Source organism: Heliangelus exortis, chromosome 2, assembly GCF_036169615.1.
Source record: "Heliangelus exortis chromosome 2, bHelExo1.hap1, whole genome shotgun sequence".
In the NCBI taxonomy this organism is placed as follows: domain Eukaryota; kingdom Metazoa; phylum Chordata; class Aves; order Apodiformes; family Trochilidae; genus Heliangelus; species Heliangelus exortis.
The window spans coordinates 66,334,665-66,349,228 of record NC_092423.1 but is presented as its reverse complement, the minus strand read 5'-3'; the positions used below and the strand labels follow the sequence as shown (position 1 = coordinate 66,349,228).

General features: G+C 43.4%; 1 long non-coding RNA gene across 2 annotated transcripts in view; it reads right to left on the bottom strand.

The window, feature by feature from the left end:
- The window catches only part of LOC139792737 (uncharacterized), a 145,019-nt gene that overhangs the window by 46,538 nt on the left and 83,917 nt on the right, over window positions 1-14,564 (bottom strand). The gene's annotated exons all lie outside the window — the stretch shown is intronic.

Genomic DNA, 14,564 nt, shown 5'->3' with positions numbered 1-14,564 from the left:
CTGCACAGTGCATGGCAAGAGTTTCACACAACCTGTAACCAGGTTTGCAGGACCCTACCTGCAGTGCAGCATGAGATGGCCTATTGCCTGCTGTGACAGATACACTGCAATACTGAGAGCTGGGTGAACTGTGTAAAGTAGACCAAGCCAAGACAGAAAAGTCAAAAGGATCCCATCTTATTTTCCTCCATCAAAAGCATTGTGGAGCCTAGTTTCAAAATGCCAGCACCTCTCCTCTGCATCTGTCTGGTGAACCCCTACTTTCCCACAGCTACCAAATTTGATATATTGCAGCTTCTTTCCTTTGCTCTAGCTCAGAAGCACCAGATGACCAGCCAGTAGTGTATGAAGAGCAGGCACATTCTGCAGCCAATCCCTGTGGTCTGGGCAGCAGACAGAAGCTTCTGAGCATGCAGGGAAGAAGACATCTTCCACGTGGCCTTCTTTCCCTCTTCTTCATCTGATGCAGCTGTAATAACTTCTGTTTGCTGGCAGACCCCCCCAAGCTTGACTTCAGCACCACCAAGGGAGAGGGCTGAGGAAGCTTGGATGGTTACAGGACCTTTTTGGCTGGATTATTTTCCGTCCAGCAAAACAGTGTGCCCTTAGTGTTCTCCCTCACCTCATTCACCATGAAAGCAGAGCAGTGCAGCAAATCCACAAGTGAATACAAACTGTTTTTTACAGTGGCACAAACACTTAAACAGGAGAACACCTTCCCACTGGCTTTTCTCCAGCCAGCAGGTGAGGCAGGAGGCACTGCCACAAGCACCTTTGCAACATCCAGTTGGGACTTTCAGCTGCCACAGTACAGCAACAATCTTCCCTCCCAGCTGGAAGCTGCTGGGTAAACTACCTTTACAGACACCTGCTACCAACCTTGGCATTCTGTTCCAGACTCCATTTTTTTTCACTTGGCTCAGCAATATAATACCTAATGATGCTGGTGCTTGAATCATCATTAGACTCTAAGACAAATGGCTTTTCTCTCCCTCTGCAGAGCCATAGCTCCAGGCTCTTAGCAGCCTCAAGCAGGCACTAACACTGGCATGTGTCCCTTGCACACTGTGGCTTGCTTCCACTAGGATGTTTTACAGCAAAATAAATTGGTCCCCCCACCTACTCTGCCTGCAAGTGCTCATACTTCCTGGCACTTCCTGGAGGTGTGGCACTGTGGGAAGGAGAGCCAACCTGGCTACTGCTCTTAAAGTGAACAGGAAGAGATGGCTGCACTTGCTATTTCATCAAAAGAAGCCCCTTCCTGTAGCAACACTAATTCCAGGGATATTTAAGTAGAATCAAGGTGAGATAAAGAGCATGATCAGGTTAGTACACTTCTGCATTCCTCCCCCTTCCAAAAACTTTACCTCCTCAACATCAGCAATTAGTACATCTGATGAGAGATGCAGCAAGGAAACAGTTCCAGGTAGAGCACATCACGTACTGACTTGCTGCCATGAAGCTTTACACTTCAACAGAATTCCTGGTGAACGACGATAAAATATTCATCAGCTCATATTTGTAAATGGCCCAGCAACATACTAAGTAAATGACCTCTGACAAAGCACCTCACATTAAAATGGAACAGCAGCCAGCTGAAGCGAGGGAGCTACAAACTATGCATGTTTTGTCAGCACAGACAAGCAGCAAACACAAACAGAGAAATATCTAGTTGGACTCATCATCCTGATGGAGAGAAACAAATGAGGAGCCAGCCTATTCTCTTCAGTGGGATCCACTGGCAGTGCTACCTGTGGCAGGAGTGGGCTCTCCCTGCCCTCTGTAGGAATCAGAAAATGAACCAAGCAAGGCAGGAGGACGTCTTGTATTCCCCACATGCTGGCCTTGGTTCTTCACACCAGTCACTCCCATCCCTTGCACCTACACTGCAAAGCACCACACCACTTGACCTAAGAGCTTTGGTCCCTAAAATGGCAAGCACAAGCTTGCACCCTCCAGAGCACATGTGTAGCCTGGCCCTACCAGTAGGCTCCTGGTGCTGGGCAGGAGCATCCTCACAATTTACATTTTTTGCCTTCCCTCTATGTTTTGATGTGAGCCCCTGGAGAGAGGGGGCCAGGTTTGTGAGGGGGTCCAGGCTGTGAGAACAAGGAGTGTCACCAAGCACCGGTCTTTGTCTGGGGTGGTGTTACCCGGTGCTGATTTAGGGAGCAGAAGGGTGGATTTCCCATCCTGCTTTCAAGCTCATCATTATTCAGGATGCATGGTTTCCAGGGAGGTTGCCAATGCTGCACTGCACTGCCTGTGATGGTTAATCCTCGTACGGGAAAGCTCCACAATGAAAATTGTGAGGAGAATGCAAAATAACTTAGGAAAACCTAGCAAGCCATCGTCAGCCTCCACAAAATACAGAGAACCCAGGCCTCCCCCAGATCTTTTCCAAGGCACTTTTTTGAAATTGAGCTTTAAATAAATACATATATATATTGCTGCTCTAGGGCCTGACAGAAAGGTGATATCCCACCACCAGAGCCAGGTGGGCGATGCAGACCTTTTTTTATCATTTATTTATTAATTAAACGCCTCGTGACAAGGCAGATCTACATGCAGGTCCACGGCTCTGCAGGCTCGGAGGACCCACGGCTGCCGGGAACTTGAGCAAACAGCACCATCAGGTGGCTCGCCTGGAAATTAGATCTGCGGAGCCAGCCGGGACATCTCCAGTCGAACCTGGCCATCCCTCTGCTCTCCTCTTCCAACCTTCCAAGCCGGAAGGGTCCGCAGCCCCTCCTGGGAAAATCCAGGTCCAGAATTGTTGGAGAAAGCTTTGATAGCAGAAGGGAAAACATCCAAGGTGCTGCTTCCTTCCTGCTATAAAAGTCTTTTCTGTCTTGTCCTTTTCATTGTGGACACTTCTATGTACCTGTGCCTGAAGTCTGAAGGCTACCTGCTCAGGCATCCAGAGTGCTGGTCTGAGCAGGGTGTGAGGCTTAACTCCCTTCCCTCAGCATCTTCAAATTTTGGGAGCAGTGGCAAATCAGCGTTTTCACCTTGAAAACAACACCCAGCATATAAACCCCCTTTGAGCCATTGCTGGCATCCACTTCCCCTGCCTGCATAAAGAAGGAGGATGCCTCTTTCTGCCTCAAGCAGGTGCTCTTTCACCTCAGAAGTAATTTGGCTCCTTCAGCATCTCTGCTGCCTTCTCTTGTTGCTCATATATTTGGTGAATGCAAACTGGGAACTGGAGTCCTTCCTCTCTAAGAAGCCAGAGTCTCTTCCATCCCCCGAGTCACAGAGCAGATAGGGCACCAACACTCATAAAGATAAAAAGGATGAGAATTCAGCTCCCAGACTCCAGACCTCAGGCATGTCACAACCTCTGCCCTCAGACTCCTGCCTGTTGTCCTTACTTATCTTCATAAAGACAGAAGAGCACTAAATGAGACAACCAGAAGGAAAACCAAAGGCTGTTTTTCACCCACAGTGCTGCAGTAACTACAGCTATACTGACACTATTTGCATGACTAGCAAGGGACAGATCTATGCCAACAGTCTCCATTGCTTTTTTCATACCTGGATTTTTAAAAATATTTCTCAGCATGTTCTTAACTTCAGTGAATAATTAGGTATTCCTAATTGTCTCCTAGCAGAATCTAGGTCAGATAAAAAGAAATGCAAATAAATATTAAGTTTAGTTGTTTGCAGATGTATTCATTTATACAGACATACATTTACTTGTTGGAGATATGTCTTACACATTTATATAAGATATAGAAACAAATACACGAATAAATACAAATACAGCTGTGTTCAAAAATGTAAAGGAAAACTATTAAAACATGTGGTTACTCAGCCCCCCGAGGAAACACCACAGCTCAGAGTGGTGTTCACAGCTCAGCCTTGAAACCCACATTTAGATCTTACGGCAGCAACCCCAAAAATCAGAACCTTCGATGGTTACATTTGTGGTTATTCATACAGAAGGGTTGATTTACATATCTAATTTCAGCCTCTAATTTTCAAAAATCTGTGGCCTGATCAGAAAGTCCCAAGTTTCCAGTTCTGCTGCCCCAAGGGGCACTTCTCTACAAAGCGCATCATCCAGTCACCTTGAAGAGATGTTAAAGCATTGCAAGTTGTTGACAGCCCATCTCAAAAATCTCTGCCTTCTGCAATAGAGACCTCCCAATTCCCAGACATGCTCAACACAATAAAATTTCTGAACAGCCCACATGAAGATGATACCAGAGCACCTAACACAAAATAAAAGAAGAGGAAATGAGATTATATTTCCCATCATGGCACCTGCATTATGCTCAAAAGCTGCGTATTTCTACTGTAATTGTGCCAGAATGAATTTGAATTTCGCCTTCTTTATGCACCTTGCTCTGAAGCTGAGATATTTGGGGGAAAAACAATGCACAAAATGGCACTTACATGCACACGGCAACATCTCACCAGTTGCTACTAATGATGTAAGAAGAAGTCAGGTGAGTCTAAAAGTATGAATTGTCCCCTACACGTGTATATTTTTGAGTGACTAAACAGCACCCAGGAGAACTGAAGTCTTCCTAAGACAGTAGGAGCACAGAAAACTAAAAAGAAGGAATGTGGTTTTTTTTCCTGCTACCTTAACTCTCTTCCCTTCCTCAGCTCTTGCATTTATTTAAAAAAAAAAAAAAAAAAAAAAAAAAAAAAAAAAAAAGAGAATGCACTGCTAAGGAAAGTCAGCTTGCAGCAGCACTGGTTCAAGAGAATGTGCGCAGAAGCCACCTCCAGGCACTTCTGTAAGTATATATTTTTTCTACACTGGGCTGTCAGTTGTGCTGCTCTATTCTAAGTGTAGAGCCATGGAACAAGATGCTTGGGGTGGATCTGTTGGCAGATCAGTAGGGACTAACAAAATTCTTGCCAAATTCATTTTCTCATGTGACGTGTGCTTGACTTAGAACACGGATTTCCTACAGAGACAAGTCTGAGCAGTGCCAGGAATTTGAAGACCAGGTGGTCTGCAAAGCTTCTCCCCAGGCTCTGCAATCCTATTTCCTCACATCATTCTTTCCAAGAAAGCACAGAGCTCGGGCTAGGGTGCTCACAGCAAACTGAGTCCTCAAAACCAATGCAATTGCTCCTTCCCACCATCATCAATCCCTCTGGAAGAGATTGCAACAGAAGTGGGAAGAAAGATGAGCACGTTTCTGCTTAGGAAACGGATTGAGACAGGCTTTGAACAAGACTGATAGTGAAACTTTTCTCTGCCAGAGTGAACTCTAAAAAAATTCCACTTTCTCATCTCAGCAACATCCAAATTGGGCTTACCTAGTCCAAACTGTCATGTCCTTGCTAACTCAGAAAGCCTGTATTTGCCTACCTGGAATGGAAATCTATCATGCGGAGACAGATAGATAGACTTGTCTGAAGAAAGCTATCCATAGCAAGACTGGTTTATTGGGACAAGAAGATTCATACATTAATTTTAAATCTCTGGCAATTTGCATACTAGGAAAACCTTGTGGCTCTGATCCATACTGACTTCTATTAAGGAAAGAGAAGCTAGAATGAGATGGAAATTCTCCTAGATGTTGCTCTCTGAATACCCATTGAGAAAAAGCAGCCTACCCTAATGTACTGTTTGCCCCATCCCTAAGAAATTCTTATTTTTAAGAAGTAAGTTTGGCTTTCTGGAGGGGCATAATAGCATTGTACTGTGATATGAGGCCAGGACCTGGACCAAAGAGGATGCTTTTCTCACCGTTTTGTCCCTTTCTACATATAATCCCATGTCTGTAATAGCTGCCTGGTTGGCAAATTCCAGTCACAGATTGCACTAAGCTCTATCCCACCCTCACATCAGATGCCATCAACACCAACCTGTGCCTTCTGGAGTGCCTGGCTGAGGTGGCAGGCTCAGTGCACTGGCAAACTCAGGAGACTGAACAAATAACTCAAAGAGTTCACAAAGTCTGAACCTCCTACCTCTGCTGAAGCTTTCCCTGTACCTGCTCTGTCCCCTGAGGAAGGGATGGATGTAGCATGTCCTACCCCAGCCACCTGGGAAAGAGAAGTCTATCAGGCTCTGCTGATGCCCATCAGACTTGGATTTGGTTGCAGCATTGGAGCTCCACCTGCACAACTACAATGAAGCTCAACACAGAGGGAGCAATACCTTCTATCTAAAGAGCATTTGAAACAACAGCAGAGGCACTGAGAAAGCAGTCTCCCTGTGTTCTCATTGTTGGCATCGTGCTGATGCCAAGGGGACACTGAGAAACCCAATATTTCTGCAGTCTGAGAACAGCAGGGCAAACTCAGGAATAGCTTCACTGGGAGCAACTGCAAAACTCCCTTAGCAGACTTGCTGCTGCTGGAAGAATGTCAGCAGCAGCTATGAAATTCATTTGCATCAGACTCATAACTTTTTGGCAGTGGGCTGACCAGTCTGAAATTCATTCCTAAAATCCATCAGAATCCAGTTTAAACTTAGTCCTCCTTCTGCTTTAGTTCCTTCGCCTCCTTTTTCCCACACATCCAAACAAACCCAGCTTCATCATCCATCAGTCAGAAAGAGGAGGAGGAATACAGGTTAGGGAATGCTCAGGTAGCAAAGGGAGCAAATGGCAAAGTAGGCTGATGAAATTCAAAATTCTTGCCTAATTCAAGACCTGCTTTCTTGACCGGAAGCACTGAACTGCTTGTTCACTGTGTGTGTAGCTGGTAAGAGACACCCACAGTGTTACAGAACAGACACTTCTTTACATACCTGCCAGTACTTGATTACAAGAACATTTTTAAAGATTTCATGTCAGGTCTGTGTGAAAGTCAATTGGATCATTTTAGAAAAGAAAGGCTATCAGTGCTATGTGATCCAGAAGCACAAGGGCAGTTATTTTGGACATTAATCCCTGCTTGTGCATGATTATTGAATGCAAAACTCTGCTGAGTCAACACTTCCCCAGCATAAAATCTGTGTGACTGAAATTCCACTGAGTATTTGGCTATAGATACTTGATATACATAGATATCACTTTTTGTCCTGTTGAATCACCTGTAAACAGAGTTTATCTGTAGGGTCAGAAACTCTGCTCCTTTACATCAAATATTAATGAGTCCTTTGCTGAGACTGCTCCATCACAAGGTCCCAGGGCATATTATGGAAAGAGTGCCTGGACGCACCACTGAACAATTCCCAGGAAATGAACTGAGCTCATTTTTATAGAGTCACTTCCCCCAGAACAGAGGAAATTAGCCAGGATAGAGAAACACCCATTTCCACCAGAATTACAGAAGCTGCCACCATACCTCAGTTCAGCTGTCCTGGTGTGCAATTCCTTACTGCCTAACCAGCAATGATCTGCATTGATCTGAAGTTGCACACCAGTACTGCAATGTTGGCAAACAAATTTAGTCCACCCGGGAGGGCCACAGGGTTTTAATAGAAGCCATTGATCCACTGTGATGCAGATTCAACACCAATTGAAATGTATTGCCTGAACAAAGAGCTGCTCGTGGGTGCAAGCCATGAAGTAACACAGGAGAGACTGACTCTTGACCCAAATGAGACCTGCCAAGTTCATGCTAAGCCAGAGGCTGTTTCCTCAGCAAATTAAAGGTTGCTCACCAAAGCAGTTCCTCAAGATATTGCTGCTGCTGCCATACACTGAGAGGCACTCCACTGACAGGACAGTGTGAAAGACCCTTTCTCAGTCCTTTGAAGCTTGAGGTTTTACAGCTTCTCCCATTCTGAGCTTAATCTGAAGCAAAGGAAGCCACTCCCATGGAAGCTCAGAATCTGCTAGACCAGGAGTAGCCCCCACACAAGCCCCTGCTTTGAACTCCAGCCTCACAAGAAGTAAAGCAAGTGCTTTGACCTATAGATGCTACTCTTGGATCTGAACTTTCTGCTAACTGCAGCACTTGCTTCCAGTGCTGAAAAATCTCTCCTGCTGGTATTCCCATCACATACTAGCAGTACTTCCATATGAAGAAGCTTTGGACATGGTGAAGTGATATTTTCCAGCAAGAACAGTATTCACTAGAAAATTCCCACCCACCTCAACATTCCACTGTCACAGCAATAATTTCACGTAACCTGAGCTGAGCTCCACTGGTGAAACAAATGAGGGGAGATGCAGAAGCAGATGAATGCCTTTTTCTTTGCACCTGATTTTAATCACTTCTACAACTGTTTGAGAGACCACACGACTCCAAGGCCAAAATTTCTTATTAGCCTTAGGCTTGTGTACATTTGCAGGATGAACATTTGATGTAAACCACAAATAAATTTATGTACATATCATTGCCTCTACTCTGAGTGGTCCTAAGTCTGCTTTCCTCCTTCACACTCTCTTGTTCAAAGTCTCACACTATGGATGAGTTTACAAACACTGCAACACTTGTTTTAAAAATAACATCCCAAGCTCTTAGTCACTTACTCCACACATGGAATCACCTTAGCCACATCAAAGTATGGCTATCCTCTTCAGAGAGCACCAGAACAAACTTGCCCTACATTTTTTTTCCTGCAAGCAAACAAGTGGCAGAAGGACAGTATACAAAAATCACTTTCCTGCTCCAAACCTATGATGATGGATTGTTTTCTGTGTCTCTGATATTTTTTTTCCTTTGGAAAGACAATGCCAGAGGGAAGAGGCCATATAGGAGACAACCTAGCTCTTCCCTGAGCACGGAATTTGTGTCACTACAGAAGAGGCCCTGGCACAGCAGTACAACTGAGAGCAATAAAAGCACAGAGTGACAAATGAAAGCTGGAAACCAGGCAACAGCTCTTGCCTGGGTACCACCTGTGGACTTCAGGCCTATGTTCAAAAAGCTTCTTCTGCTACAAGTAGAAATCTGCAAGCCTCAAACCCAGAATCTTTCCATCTTGTTGTCCAGCACTTTATAGATGAGTTAAATGGAGCTTTAACAAATCTATGTTTTTTATATGAAGAGGCTATAGAATCACAGCACAGCAATTGCATAAAAGTCTTGGAAATATTGATTATAAATCATAGAATGGCTTGGCTTGGAAGGGACCTTAAAGATCATCTAGTTCCAACCCAAGGGCAGGGACACCTTCCACTAGATCGGGTTGCTCAAAGCCCCATCCAACCTGGCCTTGAACACTTCCAGGGAGGGGGTATCCACAACTCCAGTGGGCAACCTCTTCCACTGTCTCACCACCCTCACAGTAAAAAATGCATTCCTAATATCTCATATGAAGCTACCCATTCCCCCTTGTCCTGTCACTACATCTTCCCTTGTAAAACTACACTATCCTTTTAAAATGTAAGGATTCAATTGTTAAAATACAGAAGTATGTACAGAATGTTACAGGGGACTTTAAGCTCATATAGTCCTCTGCAATAAGCACAGACATCTGCAACTATATTAGATTGCTCAGGGCCCCGTCTGCCCTGACCTTGAATATTACCAGGGATGAGGTATCCACAGGCTCTCTAAGCAACCTGTCCAGTGTTTCACCACCTTCATCGTAAAAAATCTCTTCCTTTTACCTAGTCTGAATCTACCCACTTTTAGTATAAAAACATTACCCCTTGTTCTATCACAAGCCTTTTCCAGGCTGAACAACTCTCTCAGCTTTTCCTCATAGGACAGCTGTTCCACTCTTCTGACTATTTTTGTGGCCCTCCACGGGACCCAAGGAATATGTTTGCTTCTTGACAGCAGCTTCATTTTGCCATTTCTGTCCACCAGTTTCCTCCAGGGAAAGGCTAATTTGTAACTAGAAGAAAGCTGTACAAGGCTTCACTTTTACACATACATATTACAGCTGCCTGACCTAAGGTACGTATGTTGGTGTAAATGCACACCCTCTCACTTGGTAGCCAATGAACCAGGAACCTTCAGTGTATCTCGCAGGCTGTCCTGAAAAGTAACAACGTACACAAAAAGGAGAAAGTTATTTCTCTTTCTCCATACCACTGACTATTCCCTTTTCCTGATTTTTTTTTTTAATTTTTAAAAAAGCAATTAAAATTACCACCGTGCCTAACATAGTAGTCTGCTGCTATTTCAGGTGTCCAAGTAATTAAAACCTGGCCTGTATAAAAACCACATAGACTCATACTATGTACAAACAGCACCAGTATTTTACTCCTGAGCTGCAGCCCAACACCAGACAGACACAAAGGGCTTGTGCTCAGAGCATGCCAGAGCTCAGCAAATCTCAGCTGGATGGTGCTAGAAAGATTGAAGCAGCAGCCCTGTCTGGAAGTCCCTGCTAGCATCAAACTTCTTCCCTTTGCAGCAGCCTCACCCCCAGCTCTTGGTTTGGGGACAGTGGGTTACTGCAGGGAGATGTGTGCCTGCCAAGGAGGTGATGTACCAGCAGGCAGCAGGGTTGCTGGGTCCCAGAAACCCTCTCATCCCCTGAGGAAGGGAGAAGCCTTGAGGGTCCGGTGGGCTCTGCTCCTGCAGGGCTTATTCTGTGCATGAGCCCCATCAGGCAGGCGACTGACAGTGCAGCACTTCAAACCCCACCCCAGTGCTGAAGAAATCACAGAAAGCAAAAGTCCCCCCCTCTCTGCTGCAGCTGGAAAGGGATGGTGGTGGCACATCAGTTTGTATTGCATTCTAGACCTTGTTAGGTTTTTAACTACGATATTAAATACCTTATTGCACATCCAGTAGGAAAAGCTGACTTTTATGGAGTGTAAAGGTATCTCCTCTAATAAGTGAAATCTATTTGCTGAGAAGTTTTCATTCATTGTCTTTCGCTAGCAGGAGGCCCAGATGCCAAGTATGAAGCAGAAAGCTTTTGTTCAGAGAGAACAAGAAGAAAAAGGAAGAGAAATCAGTGAAGCTTTTAATGTGAAGCTTTCCCTGTGGAAATGCTTCATTGTACAACACAGGAGCACATAAAGATCCCAAAAGATAGAAAAAATATTTTGGCTTATAAGAACTTAAATTTTGGTTAAGACTCACCTTATACTGGATTTGAACAACAGAGGGGGAAAAAAAAATCTTTTATTTAAAGAAACTCTTAAGAGAAAACCTGGTTACTGAGATCAGGTGAAGAACTATCCAGGTCAATATTTGAAAAAATTTTGCAAACAGAACCATTTGGCCAGCAGCATAGGAAAAACAACATACCCATAACTATTTTGGCAAAAGTAATAGTGTAGGTGCAGTTGTAAGAACCCAAAACAAGAGGCCCCACTGGAGCACCAGGCCTCATGACTAGCTAATCCTCTGCAGGGAACTCAGAGAGTAATTAAAACAATTTAAGGGCAAGGATGCTGTTTAAGCACAAAACAGAGCATGACAAGCACGTAGTTTTGTTGCTCAGGTATGCAGGCTGCATCTCAGATATGAAGATATTTGCACTAATTGGAGTTAGGTAGAGGAATCAAGGCTAAAGCAGAATAATTCCCCTTAGTGAGCATTATAAAATAAATAACTTTTTAAACCCAAACATTAAAAAACATTTCCAGTATGAAAAAAAACCGAAAGCAAGTTTTTCGGGTGTGATCTTATGAGGCTGCCTATACCTCAACAACTGTATCAGTAATTCCCTATAAGCCAACACTGAGTAAAGGTGTTGGAAATATAAAATCTGAGTACAGATATAGAAGCAGACCAATGAGAAAAAAGAAAAAAAGAAAAAGGACACTAAGGACACTGAAAGACACTAACCCCTGCAGATAACCCATCAGTTTTGTGCCTGAAAGACTCAGCAGAGACACATAAAAAGGGATGGACTTGCACTCTGGCACCAAGTAGAGTGGGTAGTAAGGAGGGAAGAATTACAATAACATAGTAGGGTTTGAGTTGTAAGATTTGAGAATGAGAATTAGTCTTGTATTTGGTTGTAACTGCAAAATTATGCAAATTTAAATTAAAGGTAACAGTGTATCTATTAACAGTATATTTATAGTTAGACTCCTATATAGTATGTTGTTTAATCAACAGATGTTGCTATTAAATCAGTTCTGGCTTAACACTGACTGCAATATAAAAGGGAAGAACTGGGCCATGAAGTAACAACAAACTAACAAACAGGAAAGAAACCCCAACAATTACATATCTGCAATTATATAGCAGATAAAATATTTTTCTTGATAAGGAAAAAAAAAAAAAAGATGCTTTTCCACTCTATAATTCTGCAGAAACATCGGAACAAGGTGAAGAGTTCTCTAGATATATAAACTCATTGCCTCTCTTTAGGTAAATAGCTTTCATTACAGGCATTTTTTAACTGCTTTTTTCCATGGTCAAAGCCTTCAGTCAGACAGATAAAGAAACATGCTTGCTGGCCAGCTAAGCAACCTGCCAAAACAGAATTCCCACTGCCAGCACTGGTACCACTTGGTTTAGATGTAGTTCCTCATCCCACGGGTTTCAGCTGTTTGAAGGGAAAGCAGTTCTTAGAACAGATGGAGTTGGTAATAAAGCTCTTTCTAGGAGATACAAGGATTACACAGGGAATGAAATGGCAAAACTGTCTGGAGTACACGTTGTAAACTTGAGCCACTCAAAGTAAAATCTCCTTCCCACTGAGAACACCACAGGGGGGCAAAGTGGAAGGGACAGCACAGCTTCCAAAAATATTAGCTATAGTGCTGCTTCTTCTCAGAACAGTGGCTACCTAAAAACTTCTTAAAACACACATTGCATCCTTGCACCCACAAAAAAAAAAAAACCACCATTGTGACTTGTCGTTTTGAGTCAGTGTCAGTGTCAGGAGCACTGCCAAAAAAAAAAAAAAAAAAGGATGAAGTAGCTGTCTCAAAAGAGCAAGAAAGCTCTTAAGCAGCAGACAGGGAAATGGTGCAGATACTTTATAGCAGAGCTCTTTAGCTCATCAACAAAGTCCTGCTTGGTTTCCACTAGATCTACCCCAGCTCTCCTGAATTCAGTGAGGCAGGAAGACTTGTATCCCAAAAGTCCAGTGTTGTTCCACTTGCTAGGCTGTCTGCTTGTGCTTGTCTTGAAATCTCTGCAAGGCAAGGTTCACTTTCATGGATATCTGCAGAGAAGCTACCACAGGGCTTCTGCAAAGATGAGACACTGCTTTGAGGCAACACTTCAAAAGTCATGAGTACCAGCAGCACTGTTCCAATAGGACAAGGTGGGCAGAGGGAAGGAGAGGTAAAGAACAAGCCCAGTTTTCAGGTAAATCCTTCTAGTCCTGATCAAGGCTCCATTTAACCCAGTAACCTGTTCCCAGCAGCGTGAACAAAGAGGCACGCAGAAAATAGTAAGAGCAAGGTAAGCATGTATGGTATTTGTCTCACATATTTTTCCAGCTTCCAACAGTTTTCATCTCAGGAGAGTCCCTGAGCCTGATTTGATTTGTTTAGTGATCCCTCAGCAGGTCTCTTTGAAGCATTTGCCCTATCATTTGATTTGCTTTGTTCATTGTTATTGAGCATTAGGCTGACATTCAAAATTAAGGACCATGATGATGTCATCCCTAAAAAAAAAAAATACATTTGGAAATTATGTTCTCACAGATGTACTTTGCATTTTGTAATAAATTGCTATATCAAATTTTCACTGTCTTTGTAGACCTTAGTGGGAAGCTGACTTTACATGATTCAAGCTTAAATGCATTGCAGTAATACTAGACATTGTCTCTTAATGCTATTTATCCAGGCCAGGATTTTGCCTGAGGAACAGCTCTACTGTTCAGCATTATTTCATAAGTGTCCTTTTAGGTTCTCTCCTGTTTGCTTTATCCAGTGGCAGAGCAAGTCATACTTGCAGTCTTCAGAGCAAGAAAGACTGAGATGGCCAAAGCGATCATTTATTCAACCCTGTCATGCTACAGAGCCAATTTCCCCTTGGCTCCAGCTCAGAGAGGACTATTGCAGACATTTGTTTTAGGGTTAAATTTGCTTGCAGCTTTTTTGCAGTTGTTGCTCTGTCCAGCAATGACCCCTTTGGCAGCTGCAGCTTGAAATTCTATTCCAATCTCGGATCTTAAACAACATTGGAGAAGTTTACTGAAGGTGCAGCAACTCCTTCCTTTCCTTACTGATAATTCCCTACCACCTACAACAGCCACTGATTTTCACATAAAGCACAGCTTTAAAAAAACCCTACTGCAATTAAGAAGTGCACAGTGTGCACTTGTTAACTAGTGGGCCATTAAATAACCAGTAAGAAAAACAAAATAAGTCTAGATGTACCCAATTTGGTACACAATTAAATAGTTCATTCCTAATAACCACTAAAGAACATTAACATAAATGAAGTGTATTTAACATACACTCAAGTAGTAAGGATTAACTCCTAAAAGTTTCCAGGCTTGCTTATTTGGTGTTAGATTAAATCAGGCACACCTCCCTTCCCTCCAGCAGACAGATTGGCTGTTAAGAAGAACGTAGAAACCAAACTGTCCATCTTGCAGAATTCAGTCTGACTTTGTGTGATTAAGTTGGTGCGATTTGGTTCGCAATGTTTTGCAGCCAGAAGGGCTAAATGAGCCTTTCTGAAGTCTTTACCCAAAATGCTTTGACTTCAAGAAGAAGAAACTGGCAGTGGGAGAAAAACTAAACAGTTTGCTGCATTGTTCCAGCAGGCAGCGAGACAGGGCTGTGCTGTGCAGTGAGTAGGTGTGATTAGCTCATTTG